Genomic DNA, 21,895 nt, shown 5'->3' with positions numbered 1-21,895 from the left:
ATTGCGGCCCCCAGAGGCGGACCGCCACCAAAACGGGGAAGAACTCAAGGAAAGTCATGTCGCGGTGTACCTCCGCCGTCCAGGCGTCTGGCCATGCTGCCGCGCACCACTTTCCATCTAAGTAGACCCCAAACCCATGGCCACCCGCCGCATCTGATTGGACTTGCAAACGCTCCCCGGGGGCAAACCGTGTCTGCCAAATGGCCACACCATTAAAGCCACTCAGGAAACGTTCCTACACGTCCAAGTCCGCCTTCATCTCGGAGGAGATCCGCAGATGGTGGAAGGGGCGGGACAACCCCCGTGTGGCGAAGGACAGGCGAAAGCAAAACGCCCTCCCCGGGGTGACCACCCTGCAGGCGAAGTTCAGGTGCCCCAGTAGCACCTGAATGTCCCGCAGCGCACACTTCCGCCGACTGCGTATGCCCCGAATCAGCTCCCGCAAGGAAGCCACCTTGTCCATTGGCAGACGGGAGGTCCCCGCCACCGTGTCGAGTTCGACCCCCAAAAAAGTGAGCCTGGTGGCAGGGCCCTCGGTCTTGTCCGCAGCCAAAGGCACCCCCAATTCGGCCATGACCGATTGAAATACCCGCAGCCTAACGGCGCACGCGTCCGAGCCCCCCGGACCCGCCATCAGGAAGTCGTCTAGGTAGTGTGCCAGCTCCCTGAACCCCCCCTTGGTCCTGGCCGCCCACTCGAGGAAGGAGCTGAAAGCCTCAAAGGCCGCGCAGGCGATGGAGCACCCCATTGGCATGGCCTTGTCCACATACCAACCCTCCAGGAACCGGAAGCCCAAGAGGCAAAAGTCATCCGGGTGGACGGGCAAAAGCCGGACGGCTGACTGAACGTCACACTTGGCGAGCAACGCCCCTTTTCCGCACCGGCGAACCATGGCTACAGCCGCGTCGAACGGTGTATACTTAACTGTGCATAGTTCCGCAGGGATGAAGTCGTTCACTGACCCACCCCTCGGGTAAGATAGGTGCTGGATGAGCCGGAACTCCCCTGGACTCTTTTTTGGCACTACGCCCAGCGGGGAAATGCGCAGGTTCGGAAGCGGCGGCCCACTGAAAGGTCCGGCAATCCTCCCAGCGGCCTTCTCCTTTGCCAACTTGGCTGCGACAACATCTGGCAGCTCCCGAGCCGACTTCAGATTCCCGCAAGTGGATGCCACACGCTCCCCGGTGAAGGGAATCCGGAAACCGTTCATAAATCCGGCTGCCAAGTAGGCTGCAGCCTCCCTATCTGGATAGTGCTCCAACCACGCCAGTAGCACGTGGAGCCGAACGGGCGTCGGAGCCAGCCCGCCAAGCTGATCCGCAGCCTCATCCGGATTTTGGAGCCGTGGAAGGAGCCGCGGGACCCGATCCCCCGTCCTTCTTTCCGGAGGATCGGGTCCCTCGAAAGGGCTGCGAGGTAGACGGCTGGGCACAAGCAGCCATGGAATGGCCGCCGCCGCAGGACTCGCAGCGGTGTTCAAAACGGCACTTGCGGCGTTTGCAACCGCCTCTGTTGTAGTCCCAACATACCAGTCCGGACAGCTTGCGGCCCGGACCGGCAGCACCCCCTTTTCCACGTTCTTTCCGCAGCCGAGCGCTGGGCCCCACCTGCATGAACCACGCATCATGCAGCCGGAGATCCCAACGTGTGGCGGCGTTGTGGGAGGCGAGTTCCCTGAACTCCCTGTCATAATCCATTGCGGCCTCTTCGCCCCCCACCTCCCAGGCCTCCAAGACGGTGAAAAGGTATCGGGCGAGGTGCCACCCCCTTTCTGGATACCCCCCGCATATGAGGGCCTGGAATTCAGAGAAGCCCTTGAGCCAGTTGAGAATGGACCTCTCGCATGGCTGGGACTGCGCCTTGTCCCTGTCACCCTTTTTTCCCGTGTCAGCGCCTTTGCACCGCCACTTAGCCAACTCGAAAAAATCGACGTAATAACCGTCGAGGATCCGTTCCCGCAACTTAATGGGAAGATGGACCCCCGGCGGCGCCTCGCCGTCTCGAAACCGCCCCGGGGGTTCCCGGCGCCGTCGGCTGATCCCAGCCTCGTCCAACATGCGCACCATATCCCGCCGCCTGTTCTTGAGCCAGTGCGGGATCCCCGGGACGTAGGCGCCTTCAATCCAGTACCATCCGTCGTGGATGGTGTCGTCGCCTTCCTCCCACGAAGAGGACTCACCAGTGGGCGGGCTGTGCCGCGACGTACGCCTCCGCTTGTGCGCCCTCCGCTGCGTCTGACGCCGCCTTTTTTCCCCACGCCCGGCCCGAGACGAGCGGCCCCTGGAATCGGCGCTCCCTGGCGGACTGCCGGAAAAAGACGTGTCCGTCCGGGCCCGACTCCGATGGCGCGTCCGACTGGCCCCGTAAAGCTTCTTAGCCTCCTCAAAGCCAGCCCGGTACTCAGCCGAGTGTCCCGGGACGGCCCCGCCCGACGACATGGATCGGGACGACCGATCGAGCCGCGTCCCACGGTGACTGGATCTGTGCCGCCTGTGCCGCGGCCTGCCCCCTTTTTCCCCAGGCGACCCCCGGAGCCGGCTGGGGCGGCGCAGAGGAGAGGGGGACCGATACGCGTCCCTGCCCCGGTCCTTCGGTGCCCCGAGCCTGCGCCGGGTGCCCCAGCTCGAACTGGACGCCGAAGACCGGGACGTCCCTGACGCCCTCTCGGGTCGGCCCCGCGACCGGGGGGAGGAGGTGCCGTCCCTGGGCCGGGCCCCTGCTGTGGAACCTCCCCCCCTGGCCCCCCCGCGAGTGGACCGCGGAGGCGCCCCCCGAGACCTCCTCAGGCGAAGGTCCCGAGTCCCCGGAGGCCCCTTCGGGGCCGCGGGCCCTGGACGCCGGGATGGCCGACGCCCAGGCCCGACTAGCCCGTAGGGCGCTGGCCCGCTTGCTGGCCCTCCCCGAAACCCGCGAGGCCCCGGGCGACCGCGACCGCGAACGACGCAGGCCGCCCGGGGACCGCCCGGGGGATCCGGGGTTGTCCCCGGTCCTTTCCCCCTGCCGCGTGCCGTGCCCGCGGCCCCCTTCCGAGGCCGCCGTGGAGGCCCCCGACCCCCCCCCCGTGACCACTGGCCGAGGCCGGGGTGGCCTGGCTCGCCCCCCCTCTCTGCCCAGCCCGCCCGCGCTCGCGCTGCCCGCGGGACGCGGAAGGCCGGGCCGGGCTGCGGCATCCCCGTCGAGGCCTGCCGGAGGCAGGCGACCCTGCGGGCCGCTCCCGTGCGTTCCCCACCGCCCCCTCCTGGGGGCTAGCCCGGGAGCTCGACCCCTGGGCCGCGGCGGGAGCGCTGGCGTCCTCGGCCCCCTTTTCTCCGCGGCCCGGCTCACTCACTGCCGCCCCGCTCCCGCTGCCGGTGGCGGCCGACTTCGACCGGCGAGGCATCTCGCCGACGGCTCCTCCCCCCGCGGACCTGCCCGCCCGGCACGCAGCTGCCCCGGCTTTCCGCTGTCTAGATTGCCTCTTTTTTTTTTTTTTTTTTTCGTTCGGGGTCCGTGGGGACTCCCGATCCTCCCCCTTCTAAGAAAAGCAAGGGCAGGCAGGCACCCGAAGCGCCGTTCCTGCCCGGGCCTACTCACCCGGAGCGCCTGAACAGCAAGCTGTCCAGGCGCGGGTCCAAGAGGAAAGAGGACGGGTCCGCCTCCACGTGGCCTTTTAAAGCTGGCGGCCCCGCCCTTCTCCCACGCGGCGCGGCGCGGCCTGCTGACGCAGGTGGGTCAGCGCCGCTCCTGGGCGCCCCCGCCGCGTCAACGGCGGCCGCGGTCAGTCGCGGCCGCTATTTAACAGAAGCAAATACCAGCGGGGTCACAGCCAGTGGAAGGCAGAATGGTTTCTTTGCCAAAAACCTTCTCAAAGAGTCATTTATACTTTCTGCAGGCAAATGGTCAACAAATGGAGGGTGGTGGTGGTGCAAACGTCTCCTGGGAGCAGGGCTGTTTAAAATGGGCTCCCAAACTCACCCCGTGCAGTTCCAGATTTGTGCACCACAGTGCAAAATGCCAAGTCATCTGCATGACTCTTGTCAAATCCCCAGTTTTAAGGATTTCCTTTGCGTAGGATTCTAAATGTCCTGGCGTGTGGCTCCAAGCAACAATACATGTGCAGGGGTGGTTTAAGGGTTTAAATGGTTTAAGGATTTGCAGGGCCCTAGTCAAGTACAATTTTGGCAGGAGCAGCTTGATTGGGTCCAGAGAGATCCCCCACAGTGGAAAGGAGTATCACTCCTAGTGTCCATAAAGAGATTAAGGGGGGGGGGGAGAAAGGCTGTGGCCCTCATCCATAGGGGGGAGGCACTGTGTGGGGCCTCTAGAAACGTGGAGCCCATGGCACACACTCCTTATCTGAACTATCTAAAAAAGTAAACCAGAAGGGAAAGGAGCGCGTTCTAATATGCTTAGATTCTAAACCAATGGCTTCACTAATGTTTATTATATGTATCTATGTTATTTCTATCTTTTTGGAAAAATAAAAATTATATATATATATATATATATATATATATATATATATATATATATATATATATATATATATATATATATATATATATATATATATATATATATATATATGGTAAAGGTATCCCCTGTGCAAGCACTGAGTCATGGCTGAAGGATGGAAGGATTGAACTCCCAACCTCATGGGCAAAGCTTTCAGAAAGCTTTGCCCATGAGGTTGGGAGTTCAATCCTTCCATCCTATATATATATATATATATATCCTATATATATATATATATATATATACACACGCACACACACTCAGTGATTGAGCCTTAGGAGAAAAGGCTGAGGGATCTGGGGATGTCCAGTCTGAAGAGGAAGAGGCTGAGAGGGGACATGATTGCTCTCTTTAAGTACTTGAAAGGTTGTCACTTGGAGGAGGGCAGGGAAAGGTTCCTGTTGGCAGTAATGAGATTAAATTACTAGATATCAGGAGAAAATTCATATCCAGTAGTGGAATAGGCTGCCAAAGGAGGTGGTGAGCTTCTCCTCACTGGTGGTTTTTAAGCAGTGGCTGGACCAATGCTTATCATGGATGCTTTAGGCTGAGCCTGCTTTGAGGAGGGGGCTGTGATCCCACAACAGGCAGTGTGCTTGCTTTATTTAGACTTGCTGACTTTTCTAAAATACAACCCCATTATTTTTGATAATCGCAGTTTATTCTACATAATGAAAAATTGCCTGGTGATATATCTTCAGGGCAAAAAAAAAATCTTATTGTATTCATTGTTTTCCTTTTTAAACACCCACTTTCAAGGGGTCACAGGCCTTGTGGATTGATCGAGGTGGAAATCCAGAAGGTGGGGAAACATAGGAGGATGATTCCATAAATTGCTTGGCATTCCATATTAAGCCAAGGCGGCAGCCCAGTTTTATTGACGGGGAGGTGAGGTATGGTAAGCGCCTGGGGCCAAATTGCAAAGGTGGCAATAAATAAACAGACATCGGCTTTCAAGGTCTTTGCCTGATATTAGAAAAAGCAAAAAAAAAATCATTTTTGTTCATGCTCCTTTAGTTCATTGGAGCTGACAGAGGGTTTCGAGGACAGCCAAAAACACCTTTCCCAAATAACCTGCTAAGGGGAATAGCATGGTGTTTTATGAGCAGTTGCCAAGCAGGACAAAGATATTTTCCCTATCAGCTCAGCTCCCATTGTTGCTAATGAGGTGTCAACAAGATAAGTAATGTCGCCTGCAGTGATGGTATTCATGGCAGTGGCTGAAATGATTTCTTAAGGACTGACTTGATGGGACTCTTAATACTCCAGCAGGCTGGTAAGCAAAAGCCAGGTGCATTGTAATGGCGATGTTTTGCATTGTTTTGTCAGAAGAAGTTTCAGGCTTGATTATTTAGCCTGATTCACTGACAGACCAACTGGAGGACTGTTTTCCTTCAGTTGTAGAAAGCTGTCTGAGTAGAAGTTGGCCCTGTGGCCTACAGAGGAACAAAATCCGCCTTAGATGAGACTGCAGGCATCTTTGCAGTCTGAAGTAGCCGTGTACTAGCAAACTGTGGCCAAACTATGGCTCTCCTGCTGACCATGAGCCCCTGCCAGACTGGTTATTAGAGTCCATGGTCATCTAGAGCAGTGGTCCCCAACCTTTTTATCACCGGGGACCACTCAACGCCAGGGACCACTCACCGGGGACCACTCAACGCCTTTTCCTGAGGCCCGGTGGGGGGGGGTAGTTTACTCCTCTACTCTCAACCACTGCCCTAACGCTCTCTGATCGCTATGGTAATGTTTAAACATCCCTTCAAAATAAGATACAGACACGCCACAACAATGAACATAAGGAACATTTTATTTTCATGGAAATTTTAACTCATGACAATGACAAATAAATGGGAACCCTGAGCTTGTTTCTCTGCAACGAGGTAGTCCCATCTGGGAGTGATGGGAGACAATGACACCCGAAGTGTGTTGTAAAGGGCCGGGGGGATGAAGTAAAGGGCCGGGGAGGGGGGGAGAAGGTGTCCTTCGGGGCCCACCTCCAATTAGTCGAAGGGCCACATGTGGTCCGCGGCCCACAGGTTGGGGATCGCTAATCTAGAGAGCCACAGTTTGACCACCACTGTGCTAAAGTATTTCTGGTTTCCATGTGACTTATCTCCATGTGCTGGTTAGTGACCATAACAGGAAACAAGAGAGCCGGGAAAGAAACGTAGAAGGCTGAGCAGCTAAAGCATAGAACAAAATATATCTATTTATGGTAAAGTACACAGTCACTGCAAATCAGGTGGTAGAAAATAAATAAATAAATAAATAAATAACATCACAGGATGTAGAAATAAAGGGTAGTGTTGCATGCAGGGGTAGTTGTTGCATGCAGCAACAAATATAAGTTACAAGTAGAATAATCACTAGACCAACATATTGGTCCCACATACAATAATTTCATTTATTTATGGGATTTATAGACAGCTCTATCTTTCGGAACTCAGGACAGATTACATTTTCAATGGTTCAATATAATCCCTGTGCAGAAGTTTATTATTTATTTATCATGTTTATATACCACCCTCCCTGAAAGCTCAGGGCAGTTTACATCAAACAGGAAAAATACAAATTACTCAGTTCATAATAATACAGTTATAACTATAACATTATGAACAATAGAACATTGGGGAGAACAAAAAAACAACTAAATAAACTAAAATTAAGAGCTTCTTGTGGCGCAACGTGGTTAGGCAGCAGAAATGCTGTCTGAAGCTGTCTGCCCATGAGGCTGGGAGTTCAATCCCAGCAGCCGGCTCAAGGTTGACTCAGCCTTCCCTCCTTCCGAGGTCGGTCAAATGAGTACCCAGCTTGCTGGGGGGTAAACGGTAATGACTGGGGAAGGCACTGGCAAACCACCCCATATTGAGTCGGCTAGAGGATGTCACCCCAAGGTTTCTGGCATGACCCGGTGCTTGCACAGGGGATACCTTTACCTTTACCTAAACTAAAATTAGTTTAGGTTAAAACTGTAACATTCAATAGTAACATTAAAACATTTACCATAAAATCTTATACCTTAAAAACATGTTAGGAATAAATACTAAATGTTAAAATCAACTGTAAATGTGTCCCAATGGGGTGGGGAGGGAGGGGGGGCATTCAATCTAAAGCATAATGGCTAGGCCTGAGTCAGGCAGAGAGTCTGGCAGCTTGACTGGAGTCAGACCAGTAGAATAAGATGTTACATCTGGCCCAAAGATACTACAATAACCATTCATCAAAATGTGTTTCATCTCTGAGGGCTTTTTTCAATGGTTTAAATAATAAGTATGAAATATATAGGTTCCAAGCAAGGCAAGGCAGTATATGAATCCTAAGAATAAAAATAGACATGTAAAGATATTATCAAAATGTAACATACTAACTGGCCGAAAGAAAAGGCTTTTTCACCCCCCCCCCCCCAAAAAAAATTGGTTGGTTCCAATCATATTCTTCTATTGGCAAGGAAGAGAGAAGAGACCACCAAAAAGGCACTTTGGGAAATCATGGCACCTGCATGGACACAGCCATGTGGGACAAGGCAGGGTCTGTAGTGGAAAGGGGAACTAAACTAGACTGAATGCAATAGCTGGTTAGATCCAACCCACCACGTGGAGGAAATTCATCTCAAGCATGATCTGGACCTTTTTTTCCATGAGCAGGTGGCACCCTTGATCTTTTTCTGAGCCACTTCAGTGGATGCATTTCTCTTGCTCTTCTTTGGGTTTATGTCAGGTCCCTTAGTTCTAATTCAAATATTTTTCTGTTCACATGGGAATTTGGGGAATTACTTAACCTTGTATTATCCAAAAGTGGACAAGAGGAGACCACAATACTAAAGCAATGCACAAAATGGCATGTGAATTGGTACAGCAGTACCCAAAGGCCAAACTGTCGTGTCTGTTTGTTCTGTTCTTTAGCTGAACATATAGATGCATTTATGGGAGAGCTCAGGGCTTCTTCTCCTAGAATTGCCACAAAAACATTTGGATTGTCCTAGTGCAGGAGAATATGTTCAGTTGTTTCCAGTGAGGGCGTGGGGAGAGACTGAGATTAGGGTTGGGTTCTATGAAGACGAAGGAGATGAGTTGGTTGGAGATGAGTTGGTTTTTCTACCCCACTTTTCTCTATCTGAAGGAGTCTCAAAGTCGCTTAAAATCTTCTTCCCTTCCTTTCCCCACAACAGGTACCCTGTGAAGTAGGTGAGGATGAACATAGAAAAGACAATTTAGTATGGTAAATTGACATGACCTGAATAGCCCCGGCCAGTTCAATCTTGTCAGATCTCAGTGGCTAAGCAGGGTTAGCCCTGGATAGCATTTGGGTAAACAGACCACCACAGAAACCCAAGATTGCTATCCAGAGGCAAGAAATGGCAAGCCACCTCTACATGAGTCTTACCTTAAACGCCCACTAGGGGTTGCCATAAATCAGCTATTACTTGACGACACTTTCCACCAACAAGAGGAGAACGTTGCTTAGAACTGTGGTTTCAGTTGCATCGATTGCTGCCTGGATGAGACATAGTTCTGGTGGAAGAATATTTTGTAGAAGATTCAGAGTAGTATTATGAAAGCTCCCATATACTTGTCTCTGAACAGCAAGGAATTCTCTCAGACTACTGGTTCACTATGGGAAGAGCTACACATTATGCGTATTTCCACGATCCTTCCCCCCGGTGTTCATCTCTTACAGATTACAGTCATAGAGACTGTGCTTTTAAAGAGGAAGAGGATGGAGTTATTTTCCTTTGCCTCTGGGGTGAACAGGGAAGCCTACCATTCAGTACAGCCCCTTACAGTCCCGCTTTTAAATAGGCATGCTGGGCATTTTGACACCGTTGTCAGGTGAACTTGCCTTGTGCAACCTGCCTGGATTACAAACAAGTTGAACTCCTGATTGGATTGCTTTGATAGCCTGTGTTGAAATTTGTTTCGAGCACCACATGGAACAGCTTTCCTGTCGCTCCTTGTGCTACAGGGCAAGATCGTACCTTGGTAATGAGTCACACTAGTAACAAATTTTACTACATCGTCTCAATTATCGGAGAGAAGTCCCAGTCAGATCATTAAAATGAACACAAAACAGCGGAATCGACGTCTCAAAATGGGCCACTTTGACCGTTTATGCACTGGGAACTTCACTGCCCCAGCTCCTGTGCAGGAGCACAAATCAGGGGCGGATGACGTACACCAGGCCAAATGCTCCCCCATGTGGGTGCAGGAAGAGGTGGGACAACCTGCCACGACTAAAACTCCAGCCTGCAGCCCAGCATGAAACCTCCAGTGCATAAACGGTCTTTGAGTGACCAGCACATTTTGAAGAAGAAGAACTGGCTTTTTTATATCTGCTTTTTACCACCTGAAGAATCCCAACGGGACTTGTAAATCTCTTCCCCCTCCTCTCCCCACAACGGGGCACCCTGTGAGGAAGGTGGAGCTGAGTGAGCTCAAAGATAACTGCCCTGTGAGGACAGGGCTAAAAGGATGGTGGAACTGGCTAAAAGCGGAGGAGGAGTGGGGAATCAAACCCAGGTCTCCACATGAGGGGCTGCCACTCTTAACCTTTCTCGGGAAATCTGGATCGAAGTCTTACTGGCATCTAGTGCCAGCTTCGTTTCCATTTTCTTTTGCGGGTCATTAACAGGATCTACTTCTCATGCAGTTCACCTTGTCTTTAGAGTGTTATTTCCAGCCTGTCGTCTGGAGTATGGATTTGAGGCAGTCTCACAATTCTCCATGAGGAGCACCTTTATCTCTTGAGGAACTACTGACTGCCTTGTGGGGAGGAGCCAGTCAGGAGGTGCGCTGGAGAAGCTATCGGGCTCTGCTCTATGTTTGGGTGTCCAAACTGTGGCTCTCCAGTGGACTGTGAGGGAAAGGCAGTAGAACAGCATCAGTTGTGCCCTTAGTTGTTCAAACAGTTCTCCAAGGACTGTTTTACATGCATTGAAGATAAACAAAGCCAGTGCTAACACTGGCTAGGTTTGGAGCCAGGGTGGTTTTAGCCAAAATGCTGGTAAGCTGTGGCAGGCTGCTAGTTAGCACAACTTTCATGAATGCCTGTCAGCCATTAAACCACCAAGTAACCCACACATTGGTGTCTTGCGTCCTTATTTGGGAGCACACAAACGATTCGATGCATCTTTTACCTGACCATGATATATTGTACAGCCTGCTGTTTACATCTGTTAAATCAGCAACAGCTAGTTGTGACATGAACAGAAGAACTGATCAAAAGATAAGCTAGGTTCATGGGCAGGCACCCAGAGTTTATTTTATCTGTCTGTCTGTCTGTCTGTCTGTCTGTGATCTCATTCTGCACATGTTGGATATCTATCTATCATCTATCTATTACATTTCTATGCCGCCCTCAACAGTCCTCTGTGCAGCTGGTTCTTCCTCCTCCTCTCCAGACATTTCATCTGCAAATCAAATACAGAATCAGTTATCTACTGGGAGTTGGGGGGGGGGTACATCAATTCTCCACACAGCAGCCTTCTCACCAATTCAGCTTGGCAGCAGTCACTGCACGTTCCTTGCCCTCTGCCCTGAGGAGAGATCGGACTCCCAATGGGAGGGAAGGAGACATGTGCAATGCCCACCCCCTGTTTTACCAGTTGCACTTTCCTGTGGAAGTAAGACCACTTGCAGTCCCTCTAGTTAACTGCTAAAGCTGACCTCCAGGTGCATCCTGTGGTCCTGGGGCAAGCTGCAGGCGAGGCACAGCTGCAGACCGCATGGAGGGAGTTGCCGAGATGTAGTCTCTGGAGAACAGGAATTTTTGACTTATAGGGCATGATACAAGATAGAAGGCAGAGGGTGTTTGCATGCCACCTTAACAAAAGACAACCCTTCTCCTTAGAGGGTCATCTCCTGCTGCTCACAGGCAAACAATCAGCACCCTTTCCAAATAACCGGGATGTGCATGAAAGAGTACCCACCGATATCTGTGGCAGAGGAGTCACTGCCCTGGTCTTCCTCTCACTGGGGAGAGATATGCTTGGGTGGAAGGCTCGGGAAGTTGGATTGTTAAAACAAAAAACAGCTTGCACCTCTAGCAGCCCACAGCAGTTTTGTGTGCAGCCCTGAGGACACACCAAAGAAGGGATTACCAGGGGCAAGCATTATTTAATGCACATTGGACCATGTGTTAGGTGGGAGAAAGGCAGAGCAACTGAAGCATAGGCTGCTTTGGCCAGCCCACGAAGCGCATCTCCCATGCCTGGATGGGTTGCAATTAACACCTGCACTGGTCCCCAGGAATCCGAGAGTGACCTTTGATGCCTCCCTTTCCATGGAAGCTCAGGTCACAAAAGTAGCCCGGATGGCATTCTTCCACCTTCGCCAAGCTCGGGTACTAGTGCCCTACCTGTCCTCGGACCACTTGGTCACAGTGATCCATGCAACGGTCACTTCCAGATTAGACTACTGTAACTCGCTCTACACGGCCTGCTCTTGTCTTTGATCTGGAAGTTGGTACAAAATGCGACTGCCAGGGTCCTCACTGGAACATCATGGAGGGCCCATATTCCGCAGGTGCTTCGACTTCTGCACTGTACCAGTTTGTTTCCAGATCAAGTTCAAGGTTTTGGTTTTGACCTTTAAAGCTATACGCGGTCTGGGTCCTGTTTACCTGGAGGACCACTTGGTTGCTTATGCCACCCGCAGGCCTCTTCGCTCTGTGGGTATGAACTTACAGTAGTCCCGGGCCCCCGGGAATGCTCGCCTGGCCTTGACCAGGGCCAGGGCCTTTTCGGTCCTGGCCCCAACCTGGTGGAATGAGCTCCCGGAAGAGCTAAGGGCCCTTTCGGAGTTGTCAACTTTCCGCAGGGCCTGCAAGACGGAGCTCTTCTGCCAGGTGTATGGTTGAGGCCAGGGCGAGGCCCACTGTTCAGTCTGAGAACCCCCATGTCCTTCTATCCGTTAATAAATAGATCTGTCTCCGCACTCTCAGCAGTAAGACAGTCAGAAGGCTGGCTCTGGCTGGTCGAGAGGGCGACTTTAGTTAGTTTTTTTCGCTTGCTGTCTTGTCACGTTTAGTAATTGTAATTATGGGGTTTTATTGTGTTTTTATTCTTTTATTATGTGAACCGCCGTGAGCCCAGTCTGGAATGGCGGTATATAAATTTAAATAATACAAAAATAAAAAATAAAAACGTTGTGTTCTGATTGTTTTTGCACCATTTCCTGTTTCCTCACCCCGAATTTCCCCATCGAAAGGCACAAACTTGGGGGTGGAGCCTGAGGAGGGGTGGATTTGTGGGGGGAAGGGACTTCAATGGAGTGTAATGCCATACTGGTCACCCTCCAAAGCAGGCACTCTCTCCAGAGGAACTGATCTCTTACACCTGGAGATCAGTGGTAAGTCCAGGAGAGCTCCAGCCACCACCTGGAGGAGGGCGACCCTACTAAGTGGGAATTGCACCTTGACTGCATACCATGCACCAACAAATGGTCCTCTTCGGTTCCAGCCAGTTAAGAAGTCCACACTTCCTCTGTGCATGTTAGATGTTTTGATGTCGGCGTGTTTTATCATTTGGCTCCATACAAATTAAAACTGAAGTGAACCGTGATGTGCAAATAACGCTGTTTCTTTGTAGTGCAGTCTTTTACACAGGCTTCTCTTTCATGCAACACTGTTCTTGTGCGCGCACACGCACACACACACACATCTTTTCTGGATTGACACTCAGCTGTTGTTTACCTGTCCTGTTTGCATTACGCAGCCTCTAGTAAGCTGAGAAACTCATTTGCTTTGTCCCGATACTGCTTATAGCTGGCAAAGTGGATTCTTAAAAGCGTTGCCAAAGAGAATGTTTCCAGCAAGTGACATTCATGGCATTAATTACGATTCTCTCATCTCCTTTGACACTGGACAGCTATATTTATCCCATCACATTCTGTGTTTTAACCTGCTTGTAAGATTTGATTTTCCTGACAACACCTTCTGTGTTCAGCTGATGTGCTGTCTCCCCTCCCTCCAATTGTGTCTCAACATGCCCAGCCTGTGATGAAATTTAGCTCTCTTGAATGTCTTCATCCTTTTCCCATTTCCATCTATGTGGTATTTTTTTCAAATAGCTGTTTCACCGGTTTTCTAGGTTTCCCATCTTTCTGATAGCATAAGAATGTAAGAAGAGACCAATAGTCCATCTGGTCCAGCATCTTCTCTCACACAGAGGCCAACCAGTTCCTCTGAAGGGCCAACAATGGGGCATAGAGGTCAAGGCCTTCCCCTGATAAGACCACCATAAGAGCCCTGCTGGATGTGGCCACTGGTCCATCTAGTCCAGCATCCTATCTCACACAGAGGCCAACCAGTTCCTCTGGAGGGCCAACAGTAGGACATACAAAGGACATAGAAGCTGAGGACATTCCCTGATATTGCCTCCTGGCTTTGGGATTCAGAGGCTTAGCGCTTCTGAATGTGTAGGTTCTCCTCAGCTACTATGGCTAGTAGCCATTGATAGATTAATCCTCCATGAATCTCTCTAATCCACTTTTAAAGTTGTTTATTCCTGTGGCCATCTCTACATTTTCTGGCAGTAAAATACACATTTTAACCACTCTGTGCCCATTAACTTCATTGGATGCCTTTGAGTTCTAGTATTTTGGGAGGGAGAGAAACAATTCTTTGTCAACTCTCTCTGCCCCATGTATAATTTTATAAACCTCTATCATGTCTCTCCCCCTTAAAGTCCTACTGTATTTCTCAACGTGGTGAGCGGGTAAACTGCAGAGGTCACAGCCCGCAGGCCAATTACAGAGGCATGGGGCAGGACCTGGCAACACACCCCGTCTTTCTTGCCAAGAAAATTCTATGGAAAGTACATCAACTATGGTATGGCGTGGTAGGCCCCCCAGGCCACAAAGTACTGAGCAAGCCACTGGGGAAGGGCGACAGCTCTCTGCCAGTAACCTGGGCATTCATAATGCGGCTGGGAGAAACCCTCCGAGACACCTAGCTGCCGATGTAGCCCATAGCTAACACAGAGGCCTGAGCCAAAAGAAAACCAGAAAGATTGCAACATGGAATGTACGTGGAATGTCACAAGGAAAACTGGATATTGTGAAATCAGAAATGACCCAACTCAACATCAGTCTGCTTGGTGTCAGTGAACTACCTTCTGAAGACCTCTGGTCATGACAGTATCAGAAGAAATGGTGTGTCCTTTATTGCGGATAAGATGACAGCTCATGCAATGGAATATTACACAGCAGTAAATGACCAAATTATGTCCATTCGAATTCGGGGAAAGCCAAGGAATACAACTAGGGTTGTGCATGGAGGACCCGATTCAGAACGATTTGGAGGTGTCCGAATCGATTCGGAGCCAATGCAATGGAGGCCATTGACTTGCATTGGAAAGCCTCCGGAAGCGTTTCGGAGCTGTCCAAAACGATTTGGGGACAATGCAAGTCAAGGAACCATTGACTTGTATTGGAAATCCTTCCCCTGCCTTCCCTGGGAGCTGGGGGGGGAGCGTGTGTAAGTTGCACCCCTGAAAATTCTTTGGGAGCTCAGGAGGGGTCTTCCCTGACTCCCCTGCAAGTTTCAAGAAGATTGGACCGAGGGGTCCAATCCTAGGGGCTCCCAAAGAGGGTGCCCCTATCCGCTCCATTGGATAGAATGGAGTGTCAGGTTCTTTAGTTTGAACATGTTTCCCCATAGACCTCTATGGGGAATGTTCTTTGGGAGCCCCCAGGATGGGACCCCCTGGTGCAATCTTCCTGGGAAGATTGCAGGGGACTCAGGGAAGACTCTCCCTGAGCTCCCCTTCAAGTTTCAAGAAGATTGGACCAAGGGATCCCATCCTAGGGGCTCCCAAAAGCATGGGGGGAAATGATTTCAGTAGGAATTGAACAAGGAAATTTCCAATATGCCAAATTGCCAAGGAAATTGGACCCCTTTCACCCCCCTCCACCCCTCTAGTTTTCTGTAGGGCCTTCCCCCAGGGCCCCTAGCCTGACCTTCCTTCTTCCCACTCATGTTCCCTTGGACAAACTGTTTCTAGCTCTAATCTAAGAGACAGGGAAATTTGAGGCCCTACCACTAACTGCCCTAACACCTGTTTCTAAGGAAACCTTGCAACTTATAACCCCCCCCCCCACCAGCTACCTGTTTAGTTTTTTTTAGATAGACCCTAAGCTGACCTGACTTCTATGGAGTTTTCCTGTTCTCTGTCTTGTTTTTTTTTTTTTTTTTTAACTTAAGGAACCTGTCTGGGCCTAGCTAAGTTTAACTGGCCCTACCTAACCTACAGCAGGGAAAAATTAGAAAAAACCTTTTTACACATTTACAGTGTTTTAAACTACCTGAGTGTTACTAGCTAGAAGGGAGGCTGGAGCAGATTTGTGCACCAAGCCTCCACCTGATCTGCTAAGAAGAACCCCTAAACCTGTTGGCCTCTAAATCAATTCCTGTCTCTACCAGGAAAGCTGGCCTTCAATAAGGCACAGCCCCTGCTGGTTTCAAGATTTTTTAACTATTAAGAAAGTACTATTTTAACCTAGAACCCAATTCACTGTATAAAAATCCTATCTGGCTACTTAGGAAAGAAACTATCTATTCTAAACAATTATTAGCACTTTATAATTTCTCCTAACACTATCGATTTTACTGCCTATTTAAAGGGTCACTCCTAATTGAGCACCCCAAGAAGAACGCAGCAAACCCCCCCCCCAGGAAACAATCTCAAAAACACCAGCTACCAGCCATCCAGGGCACTCCCCCAAAGGTGGCAACTGAGAAAAACTGGCCCTGCAAGGCCCTAACAGCTAAACGAAACAAGAAAACTCTACCTAGGCCAACCAAAGAAACAGCTTCAACAAAGAAACAACCAGCAGCCACCCAGGGCACTCCCCCAAAGGTGGCAATCCAGAAAAAATGGCCCTGCAAAGCCCTAACAGCTAAACCAACCTATGAACAACTACAATCCCCCCCCCAAAACTCCACCCCCCGCCAAAAAACACCTACAACAACCAACCACCAGTCACCCAGGGCATGAAGCCCAAAGGTGGCAACTAGGGAAAACTGGGGAGAAAAAACTGAAACAATCAAGCAACCCCCCAAAACAATCAAATAACTCCCCAAAAAACAACCAGCAACAGTACAATTTCAAAATACAAAGCCCATAGCCCCCCAAGTACTTTTAAACAAAACTGTAAAACTATACAAACTACACACAAACTCTAAAACCAAGTAAATTTAACAGCAAACAGCACACAAACACAATTTCCCAACCCCCCCCCCCCCCAAGGCACCCACCCACAGAAACTCAAAGGCACACAATAAAACTTTGGAAAAGAGGAGGGAGGGAGAGGGAGAAGAGGGAGACAAAAAGAGAAAAATAGAATAGAGAGAAAAGGGGGGGGGGAACCCTAAAACAAACTATTGATGTCTTCTCCAGCGATGTCCTTCAGTCTTCAGCCCACAGCAGCAGGCCAGGAAGCAGGCAGGCAGGCTGCTCAACCAGGGAGAGAGCTTGGGAGCAGCACAGCCAGCCAGCCAGCCAGAGAGCTCAAGTGAGCACCAGCAAGCAGCCCCTTGCTTTAAGTAGCCTCCTCCTGGGCAGGCTACAAAGCAAGGGGATTTAAAAATAAAAAGTCTTCTGTGAGTGGCCAGAATGCCTGAGCTGAAAAGTTACAGGCATTCTGATTGGCCACTCATTCCCCCCTCCCCCCACTGCCATTTTCAGCGGGGGGGGGGGGGAGAAAAAAAAAAGAGGGCAGCCAGAGGCTTCAGGCAACAGCTGCCTGCCTCCGACTCAGCAGAATTGATTTGGACCTGAATCAATTTGGCCGACGAATTGCCGAATCTCGGCGATTCGGACAGCTAAAAGCTGCAGGAGGCCCAATTCGGACCATTTCCGAATCTGAATCACCCATCCCTAAACACAACTGTTGTACAAGTGTATGCACCAACCACGGCTGCTAATTAAAATGAAATTTAAGATTTCTATGCGAAAGTGCATGAAACAATGCAACAGGTGCCTGAAAAGGACATGATATACGTTATTGGGGATTTCAATGCCAAAGCTGGAAATCAACAAGAACAGATATCTGCGGTAGAATCATAGAATCATAGAGTTGGAAGGGGCCATACAGGCCATCTAGTCCAACCCCCTGCTCAATGCAGGATCAGCCCAAAGCATCCTAAAGCATCCAAGAAAAGTGTGTATCCAACCTTTGCTTGAAGACTGCCAGTGAGGGTGAGCTCACCACCTCCTTAGATTTGGACGAGGTGAGCGAAATGAAGCTGGTGACAGACTTATCCAGTTCTGTCAAGAAAACACACTGACTATCACTAACACCATCTATGAAAAACGTCATTGCACCTGAGACCACATTGCAAATTTGTGCTGGATTCTTGAAAAAAAAACATGAATATCAAAAGGCCATCTATCTATGCTTTATTGATTATCCTAAAGAATTTGACTGTGTCGATCACAAGAAGCTTACATGAATTGGGAGTGTTGTCCCACTTAATCCACCTTGTCATTTAATTGTTCACCATCCAGGAGGCCACAGTATGAACAATAGATGGAGACACTGATTGGTTCAAGGTCAGCCAAGGAGTGAGACAAGGCTGTTTCTTATCGCCCTTTGTTTTTCACCTTTCTGCAGAGGTAATTATGCGGAAGCTTAATCTGGAAGAATCTACGATTGGAGTCAAAATTGGAGGTCGTAACCTCAATAACTCCTTGTGGAATCAGAGCATGATCTGAAGACCCTGATAATGAGACTAAAAGAAGAAAGTGAAAAAATGGGAATATACCTAAATATCAAAAAGACCAAAATTATGACATCTACTGGCAGTAGGACCAAAGTCACGATCGACAATGACAACATTGAATGTATTGATGATTGCATCTTTCTTGGCTCTATGATCACTTGAAGTGGTGGATGCAGCCGTGAAATCAAACGGTGAACAACACTGGGCCGGAACGCAATGTTAAGCATGAACAGAGTATGGAAAGATAAGGATATCAGCCTTAATACAAAGTGCCAGCTAGTTGACGCCATTGTCTTCCCCATAACGGGCTATGGATGCGAAAGCTGGACCCTGAAGAAAGAAGACTGGAGGAAAATAGATGATTTCAAATTATGGTGTTGGAGATTAATGCTGAGAATTCAATGAACAGCCAAAGTTACCAATGAGATAGTTTTAGAGAGGAGCAGACATAGACCATGAACCAAGTAACAGAAGCAGTCAGAGACAGAAACGTATGGTGAAAACTTTCCTATGGAATTGCCGATGGTCAGATGCAGATAACAGATAACATCACCATCATGTCTTTCCTGAGTCATCTCAGCGAAGTCACAGGGAAAGTGCACCAGCCCCCCAGTCACAGTTTTCAAGCTCTGTGATGTCCTTTCGGAGATGTGGGGACCAGAACTGCACACAGCATTCCAAATGAGGCCACTCCTTAGATCTAAACTGGGGCAATACAATATCAGCCATTTTATTCTCAGTCTCTTTCTTTATACCTTGTTCTTCAAGGGGTCACTGGACTCGAATTTTGTTCTGCTGCTTCAGATCAGCACAGTAACCCACCAGAATCTTTCTTGTTGTGCTATACAAGGTACAAGGAACCGCCATCCTGTGGTTGTCAACCCTGTTAGAGTAAATTCTGCAATCAAATTTTGTCTTGGCAGTAGCATGTGTGAAAAGGATCTAGGAGTCTTAGTAGACCATACATTGGACATGAGTCAACAGTGTGACTCGGTAGCTAAGGAGGCAAATGGGATTTTGGGCTGTATCAAACGGAGTATCGTGTCCAGATCACGGGAGGTGATGGTACTACTTTACTCTGCTCTGGTTCGGCCTCACTTGGAGTCCTGTGTTCAGTTTTGGGCACCCCAGTTGAAGAGGGATGTAGACAAACTGGAACGTGTCCAGAGGAGGGCAACAAAGATGGTGAGGGGTTTGGAGACCAAGACGTATGAAGAAAGGTTGGGGGAGCTTGGTCTGTTTAGCCTAGAGAGGAGATGACTGAAAGGGGAACTGATAACCATCTTCAAGTATTTAAAAGGCTGCCATATAGAGGATGGAGTAGAGTTGTTCTCTCTTGCCCCAGAGGGATGGACCAGATCCAATGGGATGAAATTAATTCAAGAGAAATGCCGTCTAAACATCCGGAAGAAGTTCCTGACAGTTGGTGGTGGGTTCTCCATCTTTTTTAAAACAGAGGCTGGTTAGCCATCTGATGGAGAGGCTGATTTTGTGAAGGCTTAAAGGGGTGGCAGGTTACAGTGGAGGAAAGATAGGGTTGTGAGGGTCATGCATAGTGCAGGGGGTTGGACTGGATGACCTAGGGTTCCCCTTCCAACTCTATGATTCTATGATTCTAAGTGTTGTTGTCATTGGGGAAAAGCTACAAGATAAGATTAAATGCCCTGGAAATACAGCTGATCTGCAGACAACAAAGATTATTTCCCCTGGAGAAGATGTTTGCTTTGGGGGGTTGAATTCACAGCATTATACCAATGGAGATATTTTCTTCTCCAATGTCACCCTCCCTGGATTTTCCCCTCCCAAAACCTTCATGAATTTCCCAACCTGGAATTGGCAACCTGGAAATGTTTTCTTTTATTCATGGACAATTCCTAGTTACCTAAAGCAGTGGTCCCCAACCTGCGGTCCACGGCCCAGTGCCGGGCCGGTAAGGCCAGGGCGCCGGGCCGCGGTTCCCTCTCCCCGCCCCCCCCCGCAGTAAAAAACTTCCCAGGCCGCAAGCTTGCGGCCCGGGAAGCTTCTTACTGCGGGAGGAGGGGGAGAGGGAATAAGGGCCGCACCACGCATCGTGCATGCGCGGCCCGGCTGCGCATGCGCACATGCGCACTGTGCGGCCGAAATCGCGCGTGTGCGGCACTTTCGCGGATGCACGCATGCGCGAAAGTGCCACGCATGCGCGATTTTGGCTGTGCAGCGCGCATGTGTGCTTGCGTGGCCCGGCCGCGCATGCGCGATGCGTGGGCGCGGCCACACATGCGTGCTGCGCGGGCGTGGCCATCGCCCTGCCGGTCCCCAGCCGAAGAAAGGTTGGGGACCACTAACCTAAAGCACTAGAGACCTCTTGCAATGTTTTAAAAAGGGGAAAGGTAAGCTAAGATAGGTATTTCAATGGAGATGACAGTGAGATTTATCTCACAAATCAGTGCGTATGCCACAGGAAATGATGTCTTTCTTGTGCTTATTTATCTTGTAATGTTGTGGAAAAGCTCGTGTTTGTCTTTGTCTAGAGAGGTCTCAGTGTTGTGTACAGAGTTTCTGGAGTCTCCCAATCTCCCAATCTCCCCTTTCTCCATGTCTCCATAATCGATTCACATAATCGCTCCCCAACTTCTTCGGCTTTTAACATGAGAAGGAAGTCATTTTTTCTGGCACGAGTAGTCACAGTGGGCAATGGAGACCCCATTTTGCCCCATATTGTCTTTGCTTTTCCTGCTGCTTGATGTTCTGTTTTCATGTATGCTGTGCAACACGATGAAGCCAGAAAAAATTCCCCACCGATCTTGTTTAGTATCTCTCCAGGGACAATGGCCTCAAACAGTACCCTGCCTGCTCTTGAGGCGTTTGAAGCTCTATAGTTCCAGTCACAGAAAGGTGTTTGAGGCGGGTTATTTATTTAATTGAATTTTCTGGGTTGATTCTGTTACTGGCTGGAAAATGTTTTTACAACCAGGGGTTGTGCCTGTCGGGAAGCTACAGAGAGACTTTACTTCTGGTACAAATCCCTTGCAACGAATGCAAACTGAGAGGAGCTTTGATGCGCTTCTGCGATCTTAGGCAGCTTCAGTACTGAGGCATTTAACCCTCATGCCTGCCCGGGAAGAAGAAGAAGAAGAAACCTTAATTGGTTTAGAACTATAACAATGAATGCAATGAATGCAAGTTATAGAATGTTCAGTGTAAACCGCCCAGAGCTGCAAAGAAATGGGCGGAATAGAAATCTAAATAAATAAAATAAATAAATAAACCTCTGATCATAATCTGAATTATTTTATGGGTATGTGTTTTTCTGTATATTCCTCCTGGTGTTCACTGGATATATTTAAAAGTTTAAAAAAATTTAATTTAGAACGGTAGTCCCCAACCACCAGGCCGCCGCCCGGCACTGGCACTGGGCCACGGCTCCCTCTCCCTGCCCCCCCCTGCAGTAAGAAACTTACCAGGCCGCAAGCTTGCGGCCCGGCAAGCTTCTTACTGTGGGAGGGGGGGAGAGGGAAGCAGGGCCGCGCACGTGCATCATGCATGCGCAGCTGGGCTGCACATAGCGCATGCACCATGCACAGCTGAAAACGCGCAATCGTGGCACTTTCGCGCATGCCTGCATGCACGAAAGTGCCATGCATGCACGTTTTCAGCCGGGCGTGCGCGTTTTCGGCTGCACGTGCGCACCATGCGCAGCCAC

The 21,895-nt window shown here is 49.8% G+C and overlaps 1 long non-coding RNA gene across 2 annotated transcripts; it reads right to left on the bottom strand.

The window, feature by feature from the left end:
* Window positions 1-4,747: 4,747 nt before the first annotated feature.
* Window positions 4,748-15,243, bottom strand: LOC143828163 (uncharacterized). Of its 2 annotated transcripts, none has more exons than XR_013227539.1 (3): window positions 11,420-15,243; window positions 8,878-11,242; window positions 4,748-8,667 (listed from the first exon to the last, which is right to left on the bottom strand). It is a non-coding gene; the product is annotated as an uncharacterized LOC143828163 (long non-coding RNA). The 2 variants fall into 2 exon arrangements; XR_013227538.1 differs by having other exon boundaries at window positions 8,878-9,005; window positions 10,146-15,223.
* Window positions 15,244-21,895: the final 6,652 nt, after the last annotated feature.

The sequence above is a fragment of the Paroedura picta genome, unplaced genomic scaffold, assembly GCF_049243985.1.
Source record: "Paroedura picta isolate Pp20150507F unplaced genomic scaffold, Ppicta_v3.0 Ppicta_v3_sca19, whole genome shotgun sequence".
In the NCBI taxonomy this organism is placed as follows: Eukaryota; Metazoa; Chordata; class Lepidosauria; order Squamata; family Gekkonidae; genus Paroedura; species Paroedura picta.
Note: the sequence above shows the minus strand (reverse complement) of the source record. Positions and strands in the feature narration are given on the sequence as shown.